The following is a 22,182-nucleotide window of genomic DNA, read 5'->3' as shown; positions in this document are numbered from 1 at the left end:
CAACCTATAGTCCCTTTCTGCCTGGAGTCGTTCAAAGAAAAAGAGCTAAATTCAAACCATGAGCAAATAGATTCCAGGGGGCTGAGTTTAGCTCCCTCTTTGTGCAAAGTTGATGTGGGGACTTAGATGGTACTTTACCATCCTTATTGTCTTGCTCACAGCTGCAAGAGCCAGTTCACAATGCATTTCATGTGCAGTCCGGCAGCATGCTGCTTTCGTCCTCCACTGAGCTAAAGAACGCACTCCCCACGTTTCCACCCTCCCCTGTGCTGACATGAATGGCTGAGCCTTGTTTCTTGCTTGGCCAGATCACCTTAGGCATTTAAAATCTTACATGACTCTTATTTTTGGTCCCACGCTACATCCCCTTGAGTTTCCCAGCTTGTCCTACCCACTGATGTCTCCCTGGAGACTGGAACTAGCGTTCAAGGACATTTTCACTCTAATCCAGATTGCAATTGCTGCCTGCATTTGGGCAGGTCTTTGCATCTGTTTCCTCTGCTGTAAAATGGGAATAACAGACTCCCATACTTTGAAGGAGACTGTGAGGTAGTGATATTAGTAAATGACTACAAACATTAAGCAGTAAGTTAAATCAGCCAGAATACTGCCACCCCTTAATCAAAACCTTTTACTTTTGAAAAGGAAAATGTAGCTTAAATCACCTTCCTTAGCAACTGACGCCATGCACAACTTGGAAAAACAGACCAAAACTGTGTTTGTTATGTTAAGGGCTGCTAAGTCCCTGTGAGTCCCTCTCCCAGTAAGAAAAAGACATAGCACTGGGAGGCAAGTAGAAGTCTAAACACATGCTGGGTTCACAGAGGGAGGCCAGCAGTGATGGGAACAGGAGAAAGCTTGATACAGAGACAAACTGCATCTGCTAATACTCCACAGTTTGGGAGCCACCAGCAGTCCTGCAGGCATTGGGAGTCTAAGGACTGCAAAGATTTAAGGGGCTTGGTACAGAAAGACTATTTTGGTCAGAACAAACACAAGTAAGTATTTCTACCGATATTCTCTTTGCGGATACCACGTTCATATGAGATGTCTTGCTGGATTTATCTTAAGCTACTTCAGAGGAAGTCCAAGGTGTAAAAAAACCAAAACCAAAACCAACAGAACAAACAAACAAACACACCACCCAAAAAACCCCAAACAACAAACAAACAAACAAAAAAACCCCAAACTCTACATTTTGGTCTTTAATCAAAATAACATGTTTTGAAGTCTGGACCAGAGTTAAATTCCCATCTCCTCAAACTTTTCAGCTTGCTAGGGCTAAAAATTTGCTTCCATCTCATCTCTAACAGGATATTTTTATGTATGCACATCAATATTTCTTGATCTGAGACAAAGACATGCTGATCTATGCACATCTTATACCTGTCCTGCCTTGGGTCAGCAATTCCCTGCCTTATATCAGTATGTAAGGTAACATCTAAAAGCAAGCACTTCCTTTTCCCATCCTTGGGTCAGAGTGTTTCCGTTGCCACTTGTAGCAGCAGAGAGCTCCTGGGGCAGCTCTGGCAGCTGCATGTACCAAAACCTGCTGTTAGGAACCCAGGAACATGGATTGGGAAGGGACCCAGCTCACCCAGTAAGTGTCCAGTCCAGGAGGACCTGCAGATCCTCTTCCACACCTCCCTGTGCACTGCAGGCCACAAAACACCTCACAGCACTTTCTGTGAGCAAAAGAGCTGAGTTTAAAAAAAAAGGTAAGAGAGCAGGTCAGACTGCATTAGAAAAGTCCCGCATGCCTGCAATGGCAAGAAATCTGCCAGGTGTGCCCAAACCACCCATGGAAACAGGTTGCATCTCTGTTACAGAGAAAGATAAATGAAACCCAGCAAACCTTGCCTCGGAAGAAAACCCTTGCCTGTCCCAGGACATGGGAACAGACTAACACTGAGCCTGCCAGCAAAACACTAACACCTTCAAGGAAGTTTTTAAGGCTTTTTCTCATGCCATTTAGCAGCTTCAGCACCGGAGGAGGCAGCACCAGATGTGCAGCCACAGCACAAGCCTGGAGCCTTTGCCTTGCCCAGTTCCAGTTCTCTGTTCCTCTTCCAGAAATGCATCCTCCCTCTAAAAAGCTGTATTTTGGGACTTTGCCTGGTCAGTGGTGTGTCTTTCAGGTGTGCTTATGGCCGAAGGCACTTGCATGCACTTACATGTGCAGTCAATCCACCGCAGGTACCAGTGGCAGAGCCTTTTGCTCAGCTGCCAATGGAAACCCAGCCCCTCATCCTTTCAGCCACTGCCGGACATGATGGGCTCATTTCGAACACCAGCTCTACTTTAACCCATCACATTGGGGGGCAGTTCGAAGCCCTGGTTTGACTGCAGCACCAAACCCAAGCGCATGGCCCCGGCTGGCCTGCAGCACCAGGAAGAGCAGGGAGTGAAGGCGGCTTGAGCGCTGCCGCCAAGCCCGGCCGGCAGCCTGCATGGAGAGGCTGAGTCATTATTTTATTAGCAGGCCCCACAACTACTTTAATGTGGGCTTAGGCTGCAAAAACAAAAACATACATAAAAGCATTTGGAATTACTTCATAAAATACTAAATCACAATATTAACTGACTGACCTTTGCTCTATGCAGACCTGCTAATTTTAGCAATTACAGCCAACAACTTGAACATATCAAGTGGGCAACTGTTTAACAATAATGACATCTGCTTGGAAAATCCAATTATGTCTAAACATCTTTAAATCCCCACTAGGGGATACCTGCTTTCTCTTTGCAACTGTTAGTCTCTGCCTAATAGGATTTTAAACAAGCAGCCTGCTGCACACTGTGGTGGCAGTGGCCCCTCTCCCTGGAGTGGCAACAACAGGACTGCCATCCATTTAAGCAGGGATTGAGAGTGTCTCCTTGGACAGTGATGGAAGTGGTTTGGTTTTTTGACAGCCTAATCTGATAGATGGGTGCATTAGCTGGATCCCTTTGCTCCCCTGCCCCCTTCGCAGCTACTGCTCCCCTCTGCAGCCCCCAAGGTTGCATGTGCTGGACACAGCCAGGGCTGATTTCTGCAGGCCATTTCTTGGGAAGGACCTTGCTACCAAGATGGGCTTTGCAGCCGTCAGTGCCTTTTGTGGGGCAACCGATATGAGATTTCCTCCTTCAACCTTCTCAGACTCAAACTAGTTTTGTTTTCTGGGGTGAATTGTTTCTTTCCTCTCTTTTCTCCCTTCTTTCCTTCTCTACCTCCAGGAACTTAAATCCCTCCCCCCGCTCCCAGCTTTGTGGGTGAAACTCCAACACTGATGTCTGTTCCTCTCTGTAATGGGAACCTCTAAAAGACAGCAGCCACACAGTGGCTTTAGCAACCATCTTTCAGGGCTGTAGGTTTTTCTTGTAAAGAAAAGTGACTTTAGAAGTAAACAGGACCAGTAAGGAAGAGTGAGTACAATGAGACCACTCAACTCTCAATAAAGCACCCAATGCAGACCGGGATCCTCCACCATAAAATCAAAGGTCCTTATTGAGCCTGCAGTGAGGTTGCCTCAAACCCCTGAGCTCCACTGATCTGGCAGCAGTTTCCACTCCATGGACCCACTCCTGATCACTCAGCACCCTGGGCTGTGAGGCTTTTGTCAGATATTTGAACTGAGATACAAAACCAGAATATTTCCGTCCCTTCTCCTCCCTCCCTCTCCCTCCCCGGCCAGCCTGGCTCTTTTCTGATGGAGCGTGCAGCAAAATCACAATCACATGTTTGCAGCGGTAGGAGGCCATTGGCATGGAAGTGGCTGTGATGTCACTACAAACATTTCCACCCTATCCCATTTCTCCAGAACAGTCTCCGTTTTTATGACCCCATCCTGAGATCTGCAGGAAATCAAATTGTCCTGATTCTATTTTGAGCGTTGGTGTCATGGCATCAATATATAACGATGTGGTGTCAAGCCGGAGAGGCTCAAGCGCTCTGCCGTGGTGTCACAGCCGGTTTGTTTTGTGCAGCTCTACGGACTGGATCGCAGCCCTGAGGATGCCATGCTTGCCGTCCTGGGACCGCTTGGGAAACATATGCTGTACTAGTGGGATGAGCTGCAGGGGCAGGACACAGGGCAGGTCTGGCTTCCATCCATCGGCAGCTCCCACACCCTCTTAGAGGTTACCAGCTGGGGCACAATGATACCAGAGGGCAGAGTAATTGTGCAGGCATGTGATATGCAGTCCCTACAGAAAGGTGTGTTGGGTGCCAACCAGACCCCGGGAGCTACATTTGAGAGATGAGAAGAGCATGGTTGCAAGGCACTTGTGCAGGGCAAGGGGAGATGCAAGCAAGGGAGAGAGAGAGACTTGGGGACAGACAAACACTGGCAACTAGCCTGGGGCAAGAATCCAAGCAGCAATCTGACCAAAACAGGGAGAAGCAGCACCCAACAGATACAAATTCTTGTCTAAACTAGGATTACCGTCTAAGCAGAATGAACCATAGGTTAGACCTCCCCAACTAGCCATCTGAGATTCAAACAGGGGTTTAGATCTCACTGTGCTCATGAAACACTTCTCTGATGCTTTCCACCAATATGTGAAACCCTGTAGATTGGAGGTCTCCCTTGTACCTATGTCTCACAGGAAAGAATCAGGCCTTGAGATATCTCTTGGCAATTAAGCTCCAGTGGTGTCCCTACCTGACTTATCTCCTGCACCCAAATCTTATCTTCTCTTCAAAGATCATCAGATCTAACACATGGCATACAGAGAACACTCCTGGACTGAGGTCTCCAACAGAAGCAACAACAATCTGCAGCAATATTTTATCTGTCCTGGAAGAACTTGAGGAAGCCTTGCAGAGTCCCCTGGAGCAGAGCAGGAAAAAGCACTGGTTTGGCTAAAATAGCAGTAGGAGAGACATGGTGGTGACCCATAGCTCCTAAAGAGCAAGAGAATATGGACTGCTTTTCAGAAAGTGTAGCGGGAACTTCTGTATTATTTCTCTTAATGTAAGGGTCAGGACAACCCTCTATATTTAAAGATTTTTGCAGAAGGGTGCAGGTTTGAACCCTATGTTAAAATCACACCTCCAGGAGAAGCATCTTTTGTGGGCTATGTTACTGAAAGTTAAAACCTCTTTGCAAAGGCAAAAGAGAGCCTAGTGACAGAGTCCGAGTATCTCAAGGCTCTTATGAAGCATACCAAGTGCTCATGTGTGTTTGGTCTCCACAGTACCAGAAAATATGCATGCTACAACCCCAGAAAGGAAAGGATATTAATCCTTGAGGCACTTTGTTTCTGATGAGACTCCACCCTCTCAGCTGAACCTCACCAAGACTGAATGTGACCTTTTATTTACCTTTAGCCATAACTGCTGAACTCATTGCATCCGAAGGAGCCAGCGCAGAGACCAGACAACCGCTTTCTAAACTCCTGTATGGAGAACATTAGTAACTGGAGATAGCGGTCCGGCAGACTTGCAGCCTGAGACAACGCGTCAGTTCCCATGAAATTGCTGGGTCATTAGTCATCTCCTCTCTGCAGCTTTCATTTTCAAGTCCTCCTTTATCTTTGGCTATGATTAGCACTCAATTGCATTCACCTTTGGTCACCCTCCAAAAAAGCACCAGGCAAAGGAGCTCATTGGACTTGAATACCACCCACTTCTGAACCATTCAAGAAAGTTCTTTACCGTTTGACTTCAGTATCTGCTTTCCCATCTTCCATGGGGCTATGCCCTGTAACTCACTCTTTGTGGCTGGCAGAACTTTGCGCCCTTCCCTCCCCAGACTCAGACCTCCCTGGTGCCATTACAGACAGCTCCTCACGTTCCCATGCCCTTGATACCCTTTCTAGCTTCTCTGTTTCCCCACTTTACCCTGAATTCCTCTCACCTCCTTCCAATGCCTTCCAGGAGCTGCTTTCTTTCCTTCCTTCTGCTGCTTGCTAATGCTTTTCTTCCCACTTTGGACACTGCACCCCTCTAAATAAATAGTTGCTTGAATTGCTCAGCTAAGAACCTGGTCTCTTCCCATCACCCATGACACGAGGAAAACCCTCAATGGTGTTTAAACAGCCGCAAAATGAGGCCCAGCAGCACCAGGTGACTTGGCAAGAAGTGACATGGGTGTTACAGAGATACACTCCAGCGTGGTCAGAATGAGAAGCCCATGTGGGGTGATACCATTTTTAAAAAAAAGTCTTATTTTTTTATTTTATTTTTCTCTCTCGTGGTTCCTCCTGCTCCCGGAATGAACAGGGGTTTTTATTGCTGGGGTTAAAAAACACGAATTTGCATTACATCCTGGCTCCTGCTGTAATACTTCAGTCTTGTTTCTCTCTCGTCCCCTCTCCAGAACAACTGATGCTATCACAGCCTGATTTAATTTCAAAGACGGATTGTGATTTGGCAGTCGGGGAAAAAAAAAAAAGCCAAGCTAATCAAAAGTCACCATCTGCTGCGTTGCCATGGGGATATTCCTCCCCAATAAATGTGCTCTTTGCCAAAATCACAGATAACAGCACTATAAAGGGTGGGAGGTGGAGGGGGGGGAATCAAAGAAAGAAGTTCCGACACTAGGGGGGAAAAACGAAAGAGAGGTACGAGGGAGAAAGAGAGACAGAGAAGAAGTAGGAGAGAAAGGAGCATAGACTACTGAGGAAAAATGACAAACTGACCAACTAGGGAGAAGGAGGAAGAAATCATAAAGACTAACAAGCAGCTGAGGGTGACAAAGTGATGGAGGAAGACAGACAACTGGAAAGGAGGAAAGAGGAGAGAGACCTTGAGACACCCTGCTGCATAAGATACCAAAACAAAACAAGCAGAGATAAGAGAATTGCCCTCAAAGCTTCATCTCAAAGGAAGGGGAGAAAACTGAAGCATCAGTGAGAACTCCCAGGGATGTTGGTCTAAGCTAAGGAAAAGATCTTACTTTTATTCACATCACAGTTACCGAAAATAAATCCCTGGAAGGGACAGACGGTGACATGTGGGGATGACCAGGGTCGGGTTGCTGGTGATCCAGCAGCCTGGATGCTGCCAGGGTCCCATGGTGAGCTGAAAGGGTTTGTCATACTGCAACACAGCACCAGGACCTGGTGGGTTAAAATACAAATTACCTGGAACTGACCATTTTCAAGCTGTCCTGTTTGAGATGGCAGAAGGGGCAGGGGCCAGTAATTCAACAGCCACTGTTGCTTTTTATTTCCCCTTGTGATACTGGAAAGCAGTTTGGGATATGGAATATAAGGGCAAAGAGTGCAACTGTGCAGGGGTTCATGACTGTCCCCAGTGCTCAGAGGGGACTGACCAGGCTCCTGCAGAACCATGCACCCCAGGCATGGGCACCGGGCAAGGCAGTTGGCCAAAGAGAAATGGGGTCACCTAACATGAAATGACTAAAAGCTGTGAAATTTTAGGTCACAATGTGCTGGCTGCCCCCTGACCCTGCTTAGAGTGTGCTTGTGTGTGTTGAGTGCCCCTATTAACCCCCAGCAGTTGACGGAGATATGGGAGACATCCCACCCTCCTCCCCAGTCCTAGTGGGAGCTAAGCAAAGGGGTCCGCTAGCACCTAGTACTTAGATTTTCCCTTTGCTCCCACTTCCTCCCTGCATCAAGAAGTGCTGTAAAAATCACAAGTCTTAAAACACAATGTTGGGTGTTTTTCTCTGTATAATAAATTCAGAGCACTGAGGTCACACTTCCATCCTTCTCTGCTCAACTGTATAAACTTTTTTTTTGAAGGAAAGCTAAAGAGCCTCCCATCACACAGCTCCAGGAGCTAGGGTTTAGGAGTGTACGCTAGCGTATGTCCCACAAGACCATTAATGTCAGCTGGATCTATGTACATGGGAAGAGATAGGCAGTTGGAGTTAATTAATTTAAAAATTAGAATGGGAGCTATTGAGTAATACTTTTCAGAGTAGCTTTAGCTAAGACCAAAGACATTGGGTCTTCTGAGCTCAAATGGCCTCACCTACATGAATGGAGCCAGATGGGCTGTCAGAGCAGCAGAGTTTCTGTACTCCAGATCCCATCCTCCCCCCATACCACTACCTCCAAGACCCCCAAAACACGTCTCCTGAGCCAGGCAAGATCTAGGGAAGCAGAGATGGCCATGGCAGTAATGGGGCTCCTTCAGACCCAAGATCCTCCCTCTGTTGGCAAGGTGGAACTCACCCATGGCTGGGGCTGAAAGAAGGTCTAAGAGGTTATCTAAAAGCCTCTTTATCCTCTGCAGATGCAGGGTGGTGCCCCTGAGGAGTCTTTTGGGCTGTTCTCCATATGGGATGGCTCTAGCACTTGGGCCAAGGATAGCCCCAACCTGTGTCACCCCCCTGACAGGGTCCCTGCACAGGGAGGATGGAAGAGATCAGCTGAGAGTGAACAGACCTAAGGATGGGAGAGAGAAGACATTGATGTGGGAACTGGAGAACCTGAGGGAAAAAAGAAAAAAAGAAAAACTCAAGTAATGCAAGTGGGAGAAGGAGGGAAAGCTCTCTGGAACAGGGGCTGCAGAGAGGGCTTGTGGAGGAGACAGGCAGAAGATAAAGCTGCACAAAATGGAGAAATGCTTCTGGATAGTGTAAGCATCAGGTGCACAAGCACCCACATTTACATCCTGCTAGCACGGAGGATAGGACATGGGGTTAGGTGGCAGAGGGATGAGACTAGGAAAAACTCTAGGAGGAAAGGGCCCTTAAAAACAATCTGGTGCATGGACATGAAAGGCTGAAACTCCAACAGCACCATGTGAGGGATGCCCCATTGGCAGCGCCACAAGGCAATAGCCACAGCACCCACTGGGAGAGCCGAGAGGACCCGAAAGGGAGCTGGGGCAACACCACTGACTGCTGGTGTCAGAGGCAATTGGGGACGGTTTCTGTGGGGAGCCACACTGGAAAGGGGTTTCTAGCATGTACAATGTAAGAGAATGCACAAAGGGCTGACACTCATGGGACATCATCTGACCAGTCTGCAGCACCCAGCCCCAGTGCCCAGGCATTCCTCACGGTGAGTGGAGAGTGCTGCTGGGCAGGAATGAATGATGCACAAGCAACCTCCCTTGGATCCACTACCCCCACCTTGGCATAGACAGACAGTGCAACATTGGGCTGCCATCCCCAGTGGAGCAGGGACTTGTCCTAGGTCAGCTCTCCAGGGGAAAATGAGTGGTAGGGATGGGGACATTAGCAAAGCAAAGGGCTAAACCAAGGAGCATCATGAAGAACGGAGCCCCCATCATCATCCTGCTTCCACCATGTCTTGCTTCCGCATCCTGCCTCCCCCTTTCCTCTCACTAGACTGTTAGAATGTTTTAGTGTGGAAAGGAGGGGGAGTTCCAGCAAGACAAGGGACAAAAATAGGGAAACAATGAAAATTTGTTTAAAATTAGAGAATTTTGTTAAACAAAACCTTTTCCTATGCAGACAGCCTATTGTTACTACCACTTTTCTCCCCCCCTCTCCAGTTAAACAGCAAATTATACTTATCAAAGAAAAGAAGGTAAAGAGAAATCTGAAAGGCTGTGAGAAACCTTTAATTATTAGTATAGTGGCATGAAAAGCTGTTGAGCCCCTTAGAAACGTACATGGCCAATTATCAAAAAATATAAGAGATGCAGAAAGAAAGGTTTGTCTAATAAGTATGAATCGCAGGGCCATTTAGAACATCAGTGTTAAAGCATTAGAGTTAAATGGAAAAGTAAAAAGGGGCTGATGGTTTTAACTATTTCACAGGAGGACAAGAGGTTGATACTGATAAGACAAGCAGTATAGTGAAGTTAATTATCTGCGGCCCTTGGTGCACAAAGCTTTTTGAGCTGGTGATTAATAGAGATAAACCATTCAAACTCCACATTTCTAAGGTGAATGAAGATGGCAGAGGAACCGCACAGCCCCAGCATACTAACTACTCTGACAGCAATGGGCCTTGCTGCTGTGGAGTGTTCTGGGCGTGTTTATCGCACCCAATCTGCTTGCCCTCTTCTAACATTAGGGAGGTTTGGGAGGTACAGAGAAGGGGTGGCCAAACATCCCAAGCACATCTGGGTGTTTGCTTCATTGGAGATGGCTGGGGCATCTTCCCTTTAACTAATAAAAATAATCTTTGCAAAATGCTCCCGTGTTACCTCTCAGAGTAATGCAGTCTGGGAGATGCTTATATGCAAGTATTTAACACCATGCTGATCCTTCTTGCACTGTATTAGCTGTTTGCCCCAGGCCTGCTTGCTGCTAGGTTTGTGTAAAGGACCTCTCCTTCAGCTCCTCATCCCACCCCGCAGCTCAGGTAGAAGTATTGCAACCTCCCTGGACCAGGGGTCAGTGGAGTAGATAGGGGTTAAAAGTGCTTGAGGAAAGCACACATCCTAGATATGAATTCTGTTTTATAATCATGGAGTACCTGCATGGAGGGTGGGAATAAATTAAGTGGTCTGGTGCTTTTGTGGGAACTGGGAAACAAAGATGTGAATGCAGGACTGATTCAGCTCTTCATCTTTCTGAGACAGATAAATCAGGCACCATAAGGGTTATCATGCGTGAGTCTGGCAGATAAGACCTAAAAAATGGAGAGCCTGGATGGACAATCAAGAGAGGCAGATCTTGCTCTTACAAGATTTCCAGCCAGATCACCAGACCAAAGCAATTTAGACACGCTCCTATGACACTCCTAACTCTCCAACCTCTGGGATTTGGGTCAGACATTTCTCCAAATCTCTGGAACTGAAAAATTCCCAGGAGATTTCTGATACTTCCTGCTGGGCCCCACTAGACGCTGCAAATGCTCATTTTCTTCTTCTGATGTTTCAGTGTTTCTGTCTAGAGCCCAGCTAGAACAATGAAGTTCAGAGACAGCAGCGAAAATAAAAGTAATCAGAAAAAACGGACTCCATTTCTAAGCTTCACAAACTACTTGGTGCATAGGTTTCCAGTTCAATTTGAATTCTAGGATGACTTTGGGGTCGGCTGTTATTTTCTCCGAAGTGGTTCCCTTGTCCTTGATAAGTTTGGAAAGGCATCTAAACTTCAGCATCTGCAAACAAAAGAATCTTATATTTTTGGCCAAACTAAATTGAATAAATTTTGTGTTTGTTAATTGCATCCAGGCCAACCTTGCGCAGGGCCAAGTTTCAGCCCAGTGGGATTTGCACATGGCCTGGATACAAGCTATTGTAAATGGGGATCCCTGAAGGAAAAGCTGACAGATGGTGATTCTAAAAATGTTTGTCAGAGCCAGCCTTTGTGACACAGAAATCCCATAGCCAAGGGGGTCCCTGAGTTGGAGAGATGGTTCTGAACTATACAGAAGGCCAGGAGAGTTTGTTGGTACTGGAGAAGTCTGACTGGGCCTCTTCTCATTGCCTGCCAAACCTGTTTCCATTAGAGTCCCCCTCTCTAAGATCTGGTTATTTGGACAAAATGGAAATTGGATCAATGCTGCACCTGGTTTTCCAACTACATATTCCAAAACCACTCTGATTTCCATGCTATAAAATGGGACCAAGATGGACATAGCTTCTCTGAGCTGCATGGAAACCGTTCTCAGCCAGTCCCATGAGCAGGGTTACAGTCTGACTTGTGCATCAGCACTTTGGTGATGGGATGAACACCAAAATTCATTGGCCCATCTCCCTATTAGTACCACTTTTCTTCTAACTATATGTCTGGATTAAAAATCTGGACCAGGAAAGGTCCCATCCAGTGCACATAAGCAATATGCAAGGAAAAATTTCTCCTTGTCATTTTCAGGTCAAGCACTGCAGATCCAAATTATTCCAAGCAAGGATGATAAGATCCAGAAACTAATTTCCAAGTTGGCCTCATTCATAACAGCAGCATCCCGAGACACCAACAGCTTTGCCAAAGGGGTCTGCAGCAAACATCAAGTTTTTGCAGTTAAGATTGACCCTTGGAAACAACAGGTCTCTCCCTTCCCTTGCTCATCCTCATTAGTGTCAAGTTTTGGCAGTTGCCAAACAAATGGGTTTCAGTAGCTCAATGCAAAGCAGTGGGAAAGGAGTTAAAACAGGATAATGCACCATGAGCCATCTCTGCCCAATAACTCCCCAGGTGGTGGGTGGGAGGCTGGAGCATACCTGGACCAAGTCCGGGGCACAGCAGAGCCCAGTTTTGCAAACAGCCTAGTCACCTGGGGGAGAGAGGAGCTGGCTCCAGGATGGCAGCAGTGGCTCCAGGAGAGGTTACAAGGCCCTTGCAATCAAGTTCAAATTACATATCAGACACATGCTCCCATGAGCAGACTCCTGACACCAGCTGCTTATTTTTAGACTGGAAAAGCCTTTTAGCCTTTTCTTACCAACACAGGTGGTGAGGCTGGTGCATGCAGACCACCAGCAGCACCAGCAGCCCCACGGCCATCCCTGAAGGGGCAGCACCAACAACCCTCCAAGCACTTTGTGCCATCCCTTTCCCCTCATGGTGGAAAAGGATCAAAGCAGTTTGGTTGTATTGCAGCAGAGAGGACCATGCGAAGCTCTCCCGACACCCTTGCATGGCAGGCGCGAGGACCCAATGCTGTGCTGCAGCACTCCTTGCCCCGCTGCATTGACCAGCCTTGTTTACTCTCTGCTGAGTGCGTCAGCCCTGATTTTTGGCAATGCCAGTTTGGAAATTTCAAGAAAAGAATATAACATCTCAGGAATTGCTTGTGCTTCCTTCTAAAAAAAACCCCACCTTTTCTGCATTGCTCTCTTCATTATTAAAGCTGTAACCAAACTAGTACACAAGTCCAGACACCCTGTTAGCTCCTTCAGCAACTGGACAAATAATTTGGATCTAATTGTTTATTTAATGAATTTTGCTTTCTCCCTGCAAACAGCAAGTAAAGAGTCTGCAATGGTTTTGGATACATTTTTTTAATTTTCTGCAACTAATTTTCATCACTTGCATCACTCATTGCAGCATTTGTCATCTGAAAACTGAAATTTAAATCCTTCATCTGGCTCTGAGTGAACATAGTTGTCACGTGCTTGTTTATACCCACTTAGGTGGTCAAAAAGTTTAGAAAAACACATTAAAGAGTTTGGAACTGGCCCCCACCCCTCAACATTCTGTACCATTAGCCTATTTTATCTGTTGCCAGTCATGGCAATGCATAAATATATACATGCATATGTATGTTTATGCCAGGATATTAATGGAAAGTCAATATAAAGAGGGAACAGGCAGAGCAAATACATTTACCATAATTTCATGTCAGATGACTGCTTTATGAAAATGCCCATTCTTTCTCTTACATCCCTGCAGTTATAGATGGGAAACACAAGCAACAAGAACTTATCTAAAAGATACCCTTCACAGGGACAGAAAAAGCAAAGTTCACAAAATATTTCAGACATGAAGATAAACATATTTAGAAAAAAAGAAAAGTGAAATGAACGCTTCAAATCCCTAAGTTTAAACAACAGATGACATTAAACAAGAAAACCAATCTTTCCCTCTCAGGGGAACTCACCTTTTTGAACTCTAACTGCAACACAAGGCTCTGCACAGTCCTTTGGCTCCTGCCATCTTGCAAGATCCTGCAAAAGAGCTTATTTTCTAAAAATCAGTGTGAATTAACTGGGGGTAAAGGGGGTGTTTCTCCAGCAAAAATATCAAATAAACAGGGCTTCTTCTAGAAGTTTAAATTTTATTTGATCCTCTTTCTGCATAAGTCATCTATTCTGGAGACTTTTACAAGGAAGGCTAGAGATATGTGCAGCCCTGCAGTGACCGTCACTGCTGTGTCCAGGCTGCACATGTTTGGACTTTGCACAGGGCCTGATCCAGCAGCAGAGAAGGGCACCCACACAGCAGGGGCTTAGCAGGGAACAGGGCTTAGCAGCAGTTTATGCAGGGCTGGCAGAGCATGGGATGGGGGACCCTGAAGGAGCTTAATCCCGCTAGGAGCAGAGTCACTTCTGCATAGGTGTTGCAAAAAAATATGCCTAAAAGTTTGAGGGATGTATCCAGGCCAGAGCATTTTATATGGAGTAAGAATAAAAAAGAGCCAGGATTTTGGCAGAGAAGTAATGGAAGAGCATAGGCAGAGCCAGTCTAAATGTCCAGTAGAGCCATTTTGCCCCAAATACCAACAAGATTTTTATCAAGGATAACACAAGCCCTCAAAAAAAAAATCCAGTGTTGCAAGTTTGTTCCTATCTACCTGACTGCTTGGTTATACCCTTCAGGCAGGACACAGCTCCTGAACAAACTCTTACCTCACCTATCATTTTTTTTGGTGGGCTTAGCTTGATCACACTCTTGCAAAGGTAATTTATTAGCTCTTCTCCCTGCTTTACACCTCTTGCCCTGAGTCTTTGCTCTGTTATGGTTGATAGCACTCCCAAGGCAGCCATGAAAAATATCCCAATTGGTTGTGCCGTCCCATTATGGGAAGGGCTTGCTCTTCCATGGCCATATCTGGAGAGGAAATGATATAACACAGTGGTGACGTCTCTGTGAAGATAAAGTGTTGCTCAGAGTAAAATCAGGCTAGTTCATGTTTCTTCTATTTATCTCCCATGCCAGCCATTTGTTAGGAATTTATGCATGGTCTTTAGTCACTGTTGACTCACCTTCTCTCATTTGCTTTTAATCACTCTTCTTACAGCACAGGAAAGGTGAAACCCTGCTCACACCTAAAGCAAGATTGGTTAGGAGAGGTAACTGGGTAGGAAAACACTGGGCACATCTTCCTTCTGCAAGCCATAGTTCACGCATGCTCCTTAGTGGGACTGGAGACACGTAAGATAGTATCCATCCCCCTCTTCCATCTCATTTTTCTAATGACTAGTTTATGGTAGTGCAACAGGGGCTTTCCAGTTTTTCAAAGCAGAATAGTCCCGAAGTACTAAAGCAGTCTGGAGAAACCCTCCCTAAGTGTGTTTTTGTTATGATAAAACCCCTTGATTCAAAGGAACGACCTGGGCACCCAAAGGGCAGCTTTTGAGCACCCTGACTCATGCCAATGCCAGCAAACAGTGTGGTTTCCTAGTACCTTTCAGGATGAAAGGCTTTCAGAGGACAATTCAGAGATGTTTTTGGAAGTTATGGAATGCTGTAAATTAGCCAGCAAAGACAAAACATGCAAAAAGCCTATTCCATTAGGTAGTCTCTGCTATGGAGTCTTCTTTTCTGAGTTGTATTTTAGTGCAACTACTGATGATAATTCACTATAAAGCCCTAATAAATTTGCTGAATGGCATTTTTTATTTTACATAGGAACCATGTAGCCATATGCTCAACTCCACTCCTTTTCGCAAAAGTCAAGTTAGGCACGTACTTGGCATCTCCAGACTCTGGTTCTGAATTCAGACATGACAAAATACAAATGTGCATGTAACTGCACAAAAGGGTAAGTGGCTGCTGGAAAGAAGGAAGGTGGACATCAAACAGATGATATGGTTACTTGGCAAAAGCTGAGAGACATCCTGGTGAATTTTTACATAGAGAGAAAAAGAAACTTTAGTCAGAACTCACTGGGATATTTTAATAAAAAGAATAAAGTTTAGGAATGGGAGAACTTTAAAACAGCAACTCTAACTTTTTTCTGGCAGAGGTGAGACTGACCGTTATTGGGGGCAGGTTGCAAAACACACAGTTTGGAAAGATGTGGATCGCAGCACAAATGGTTTTCAAGTTAATGGCAGGTTTCAGATTATAATAGAGACTCACCTAACCACTATTTGGGAGGGATTTGATGGGATCACCTCAAATTGTAATGATTAACTGCTTGATCAATTCTGAAGCACCTAAAGAAAAATTATTTTTTGCTCCAGGTCTTCATTTTCTGTGATGAAATTAGAATGAACAGATTTCTCCTGTTTCACAATAGTGTTTCTGTTCCTAAAAACCAAAGTATCTTTTCAGCCTGTAATAAAGCTAATTTGGTTCTTTCTATAATGCAATGAACTTGCATTGAGTCACACAAAATGGATGAATTTGATCATATCTGCTTGGTGCCCACAACTACTCTCTTTCACACATGCACTCATAAATACTATTTTTACCTATATGTGTGCATACACATATACACAAACATATGTGTACATACACAAACATATGTATGTATACAAGTATAACATCTTGCGTGCCCAAACCAAGTAGGTGGCTCATTGAATTTTAATAGTTTCTGCTTGCAAAGTTTTCCCATAAAATCCAACAATACATTTCAGAATAAGAGAAAAAAGGAGAGACAAAAGAGAGAGAGAGAAACCAGCACTGCTGAATGTATATTGAGCCTGGACTACTTCATTTCTGTGTGTTGAAACTAATTTGTTGCATTATGTTTCTATCTCTTGCATGTCCACATCGCCACAAGGTCTTATTTTTACAAAACAGACCCATCATTCTTTCCCACAGGATGAAAACATGGTTAAATACTTGCTGTAAAAAAACCATTATGTGATGTGCTAGCCAAATGATACACTAATACTCCGACGTAAGTGCTTTTTTGGCAACTACTCAAAGGAGCAAAAATTACATCGTTTTCAACCCCAGTGATGATAAGATTACACAAAAGAAAGCAAAATATACAAAACGGGTTGATGATAAATATTGTACAATAAATGGAGAATAAGCCGGTTTTCTTGCTGTCACACCCTTTGCAGTTTTCTGCAATTTTTCCATCGCTTGAGGCAGCCACACCAATTATTTCCATCGTATTGGGTATCCCCTGAAAAATACCTGACAAAAATAAGGATTTGAAAGATTCCTTTTCAGGAACTTCCTCCACCAACTATTTCCTCCTTTTCAAATGGGGCTTTCAGAAAGGAAGTGGTGGCCAGCAGCAACATTCCCCACGGGAGGGACCCATCTTCCCTTCACATGTGGAGAAGCGAGAATATCCTCTTATGAGGCAGAGCCGGAAAAGAAATCATCTTTTCATCGACAGTGTATTCCGACCGGATAGGTGTCTGGTGTCTGGTCCATGATGGTACCTTCTGAGGTCTCATTTCCAATTGGCTTCAAGCCCCACATTGCAGAACAGTCAAGAGCCCATTGGCTTATCCTCTACCCTACTTATTTCAGTTGGAAACAAATCAAGACATTAACAACAACAACAAAAAAGCAACCCTTAATCTCCACTCAGATCTTCCGCCACAGTGGAAAGTTTTTCTTACATCCTCAGTGAGGTGCTCAAATATTTCTCCTTCTTGCTAGCAGGAGCAGGGTCGCTGGAAATGTTTCTTGCAGCCTTTCATCTTTTTTTCCCAGTTTGCAAACCCTATTTCCTGCCTTCTGCATATTTCTTTGCTCCTTGTAAGTGCTTAGTAGGTATGTGGAAGGAACCATCTCAAACACCAAGGCTACACAGGAGCTGTTTGCCTCAAGTCTTTTTTGTTGTATTCAGGTACATAAATCACAGCTAAGCTCTCTAGATAGTTTTTTAAACAGAGGGGAAAAATAAAGGAGCACGGTTAGGGTGAGGCATGGACTTGGTGGATGGGAAAGTCTGCAGCAAAGAAGCCACTGGCTGCCTTATTATTCTCATTCGATGCAGTGCGTTTATTCATAATCTCCAAATGTCCAGTATCCAACTACAGTGGCAGCCAGTGGACCGAGTAACTTCTATGACTCCAGCACTCCAGCATCTGATTACAGGCACCCACAGAAAGCATCCAGATCACTTGGGAGCCCTGTGCACCCACTGCCATCCCATGCTGCTTGGATGCAGCCACACAGCTGCCGCATGTGGCTGAGAGCAGGGGCTGCCCTGGGGAGCCAGACGAAAAGCAGGCATTCGATGGCAGCCCTGCAGCAATATCCCTTTTGCACAGCTGTTTGCAGACTCACGGGAGGGGCACAGAGAGGGGCACCAACCCGGAGGTGTGATACCGTCATGCACGTTTGCAAACACCATTTAGCGGAAGTCAGATGCCTATTTATTGCTTTCAAAGGGAGACGAGATCGGCTCTTAGTGCTTGCAGGATCAAATGGGTAAATTAGAGACAGAAAAGATCGCCATTCACGCTAATGGGATTTACACTCTCAAATCAAGTTACATGGATGCATTATAGGGAGTTCACATTGAGGGGAGCCAATTACCCCATTAGCACTGATAGGAATTGCACTAAGGCATCATGTGAGAAGACACATGCAAAAAGATCACAGCTTCCCCTCACTTATTCAGGATTGTTTTGCAGAAACAAGGCAATAACTGATGGATCTCTCTCCCCGCAAAACATGGGCCAGGGTTTAGCTGTTCAGTCTTGGCTTCATCCAGCCACTTAATTCATAAACCTGGGAAGGAACTTCTTTCTGAAGAGTTGTTATGAGGAGGGCTCAACTCTTCTACACCCGTTGCCACCTCTTTTAATAGTGAACAAGGGCATAAACCCAGGCAGGCCTTCTGCTGCTAAGAAAGCCATGGCCAGGGATCTGCCATTTATCTGTGGTTCCTTCTGACTCTCTGAAGTTGCATGCTGGCTTTGTCTCTGGTTGCTGCTGTTTATCACCATCTCTTCACTGGCAAGTGCCCAGCGGACACATTTATTCCCTGTGCAGTGCACAGAGGCATCTTAAACAGATACCTGTAACCCTATTGACGGTTCTTTAATGAAGAAAAGGCAGCAAAATTAAATGCGAGTAGCATATTACCACACTTGTTTTAAATTGATATTTAATTAAAAAGTTAATTATTAATTAAGTTTATCAATTGCACATCAGTTGTTCAATAGAAAAGGGCTCATTCATTTAATTATCTGTGTGCAACTGATAGTATATGCTTTTTAGCCAGGCAAGGTTATCTCTGCATCTGTTCTAATTTAGATCAGTTTAGCTTCTAATCTATCGAGAATGCTTCCTTTTGCGAGCTTTTGATTTGATCTATAAATGTTTACTCACAGAACTGTTAGGTATTAGAAGCTGATCAAATACAGGGAAGAGCTGCTCAGAGTTGCATTACGCTCACCAAAGGGCTCCAGTGGTGCTTTCTTGCAAAGAGCTTCTCGGGGTTTTCTTTAACAATGCGCCCGCCGTAAAAGTTTCAAAAAAGATAAACATCCACCCCGAAAGTATGTTAATAGCCCAAACAATGGGGAATCTTCAAAGGGCAAGAGAGGCCTGAGAGCAGAATACAGCAGCAGACACAACCACTGCCGGGCAAACCTCCTCACTGCTTTTGCTGCAGAGAGGACCGCAGGGCATGGGCTGTGGCAAGGGCCGGGGGCAGCCCTGCTGCAGAGAGATGCCAGCTCTGGCCCAGGGTGCTGGAGAAACACCAATTTTCCTAAGGGGTCCCCATGATCAAAGGATCAGCCTAGGACATTCCTGCTCTCCTTTCTCCCTAAAATGATTCCTAGGTACAAATCGACAGCTGTTTAAAGAGGATTTTTGGATGCCACACAGTAAAATATGCAATAAACTTCTCCAGTACTTAGATAGTATAACAGAGAGAAATACCCTGTGGAGGGTCCAATAGTGTATCCTAATAAATGATGTTGTATTTATTTTATCTGCAAATCATGGTTCTGTTCAGTTTCTATTAAAAAGTATTAAAAGTAGCATTCAGTGCATATATTTAAAATGCTAAGGGGTGCTGGTACGTTAGTATATTATTGGGGATCTGACCTGTCTGATGCTGAGGATGCTGAACACCAGTAAAATTAGTACAAAACAGAGGATACCCAGACCTTGCAGCATTGTAGGAGTCTATAGATAGGCACTGTGTAACTAATAAGAAACAGCCACCAGCTCAACCTTTGGGGCTTCAGCCAACAAAATGGACTGCAGCACTTGCGTGTCCCTATATAGTTCTTATATCCATTGCACAGTAGATGGCTTTCCACAGGCAACCACCACAACAGAGTCCATGCCCCAGGAGCCTAACACAAATCATGAACACGAGACAAAAAACACAGCAGACCACAGAGGGTAAGGCGAGGAAAAGGTGAGAGAAAAATGCTACAAAACAGAGGGCTGATGGACTGCCTTGAGGGGGCAATGCTGAAACAGATGTGTCTTTTCAGAGCTTAGTTAATCAAGAAAAGGAAATGTATCACAACAAGTAAATAGCTAAGGCACAGAGGTTCATATAATTCAGGTGAATACCCAGAGTCTGCAGCTTGTATTTGATCTGAAGACAACAAGCCCAGGGCTGTCTCCCATCTCCTGAATGAAAAGCACTAAGGGGAGAGGGCTTTTAAAAGGAAGGTAATTTACAATGCAATATTGCCGGGGGTGGTGGTGGTGGTGTGTTTGTACAACTGGAAAGAGGATAAAAGAAATCTTCCATGAATAGTAACTGTATGTTTATAGACGGGTGCCTCTTTGCCAACTCTGCATGCAATCTGCATTCATCTTCACCAGATATTCAAGTGGCAAGACTTTTTCAAGCAACAATGTTTATAGAAAATGACTATTTTGAAGCTTTACACACTAGAATTTGAGGAAACTTAAAATTTACATTTACAAACATCATCAGTCACCCTATCTGATACATCAGAACAGAGGAACCTGGCTTAACTACTATAGATGGGCAGCAAACACCAGTCGGTTTCTCCAGAGATTCACTAACATTGGTTAAAATGAGAAATTTACAATACATCTGCTCAGAGATACTCTGAAAGAAGCCAAAGATAGAAAAGCACTGATTTGTGAGGAATTACTTCTACCAGTCCTCTTTCTTGACTAGAGGACAAAACTGGAAAGTTTCCTTTCTGTTCTATCACCACATTCAATGTAGCATCAAGACATGGGATGCTCCTTTCCTTCAGTGACAGAACTAAAGTGAAGATAAAGAAGAACTTCCACATGGACATAAGTTATCAGTGAAAAAGCCATATAAGCAAGCAGCTCTGAGAGATGGGGAACAAATAAAGCTTGTTTGTTCTTTAAGGTGCCACTGCACAATGAGATGGTTGATAAAGTGAGAGTTTTTGCCTCCCCTTGACCCAGCCTCTGCTTAGGATCCTCTGTTGTATGATAAGGAGTGAATTAACAGTGTGACCTTTTCCTGACAGAGGTACCAATTTAGACTGTCATCCCCATTCAGCCAGCTACTCTTACAAAACCTGTAAGAATTTCATATCTCAGCTCTTTAGGCTTTGTGGCCAAGTGAGGTTGAAAATGGGAGGGATTCAGAGATGCTAGCCTGATGTAGGACCTCATACCATTTGTCTTTGAATACTTGGGTTGCAAAATACACCTTGGATAATTTAAACAATTTCTGCATGTATTGAGCAGTAAGTTTTAGGATGAGGGTATTTCTTTATGTTACAAGAAAGCAATCAACCCCTTCCTTCCATCCCCAGCAAATGCAGAAATTAATTTAAAAGAACTGGTTTCCTCTAAACTTATGGCCCAAGAAGGTCAACACTTGCCTTTCTATTACCTCTGGGTTTCTGCCCCAAAGGGCAAACCTCTCCATCTGTCAGCAAGCAGTAAGCAAGCCATCAATCAAGAAAGGACCAGGCCTTCATGCAACACTTTGGTTAAACCTTTGATTTCAAAGCTGAATCTTCTGTGCCCTTCTCTAGTCCTGGGCTCCACTGGCAAACGAATACAAAAATGCCGCTGGGGAAAGCGTGTTTGTGTGAGATTTCTAACCCAATTTTGCAGACTCAGATGTTAGGCAGTTTAGATAAGGGGATGATTAGAGGTCTAAGCCTAAGGTTTGAAATACCCAGACTTCCTGGAACCACTGGTGCAAATCCCAGCAGGGCTGACTCAGCCCTCCAACGTCCAGATGAAGATAAAGTGAACTCCATGCAGAAGTGTGACTTGTGAGTCTCTACCAGCCAAGAGCCCACTGGAGTGGAGATAACGATGGTGGTGCTACAGCATAGAAGGGGATTCATTATGTGGTGGCGGTATAGTGCCCTGAGTCTGTCCACACCACGGCTCCTGCCGGTGCCCTCATTCCTGGGCTCCATGAGAAGTAATTTATGGATTCTAAACTTTTCTAGAGTTTTGCTCCTGCATGTCTTGGTGTGCACGTCCAGAGTCTTATAGTGTTTCTGGCAAAACTATTGTCCCCCTTATCTTTCTGTTGCACTATATATTGAGCCTTTCAGAAGAGCACTGTATCAATATAGCTGGTGACTCACTCAGAGAAAAGGCCTACAGAAACATATTACACTGCTTTTTTTATCAATCAGTGCTGTGATCCAATCAGTTTTATTTTAGAAAATAAACCAGACTCCCAGATCCCTGCTATGGTCTTTGCACTAACATATGGTTTGCCAAGCACACCTATCCCAAAGTTATTAGCAAAAAAGGTCTAATA

General features: G+C 44.8%; 1 long non-coding RNA gene across 1 annotated transcript in view; it reads right to left on the bottom strand.

Annotated features, from left to right (window-relative positions):
- The window catches only part of LOC135314055 (uncharacterized), a 36,623-nt gene extending 22,942 nt beyond the window's left edge, over nucleotides 1-13,681 (bottom strand). The window contains exon 1 of the long non-coding RNA XR_010373541.1: nucleotides 13,426-13,681. This is a non-coding gene — a long non-coding RNA (uncharacterized LOC135314055). The remainder of the gene's footprint in view (nucleotides 1-13,425) is intronic.
- Between the last annotated feature and the right edge of the window lie 8,501 nt (nucleotides 13,682-22,182).

The sequence above is a fragment of the Phalacrocorax carbo genome, chromosome 6, assembly GCF_963921805.1.
Source record: "Phalacrocorax carbo chromosome 6, bPhaCar2.1, whole genome shotgun sequence".
In the NCBI taxonomy this organism is placed as follows: Eukaryota; Metazoa; Chordata; class Aves; order Suliformes; family Phalacrocoracidae; genus Phalacrocorax; species Phalacrocorax carbo.
The sequence above is the reverse complement of the archived record's forward strand: the minus strand, read 5'-3'. Positions and strand labels throughout refer to the sequence as shown.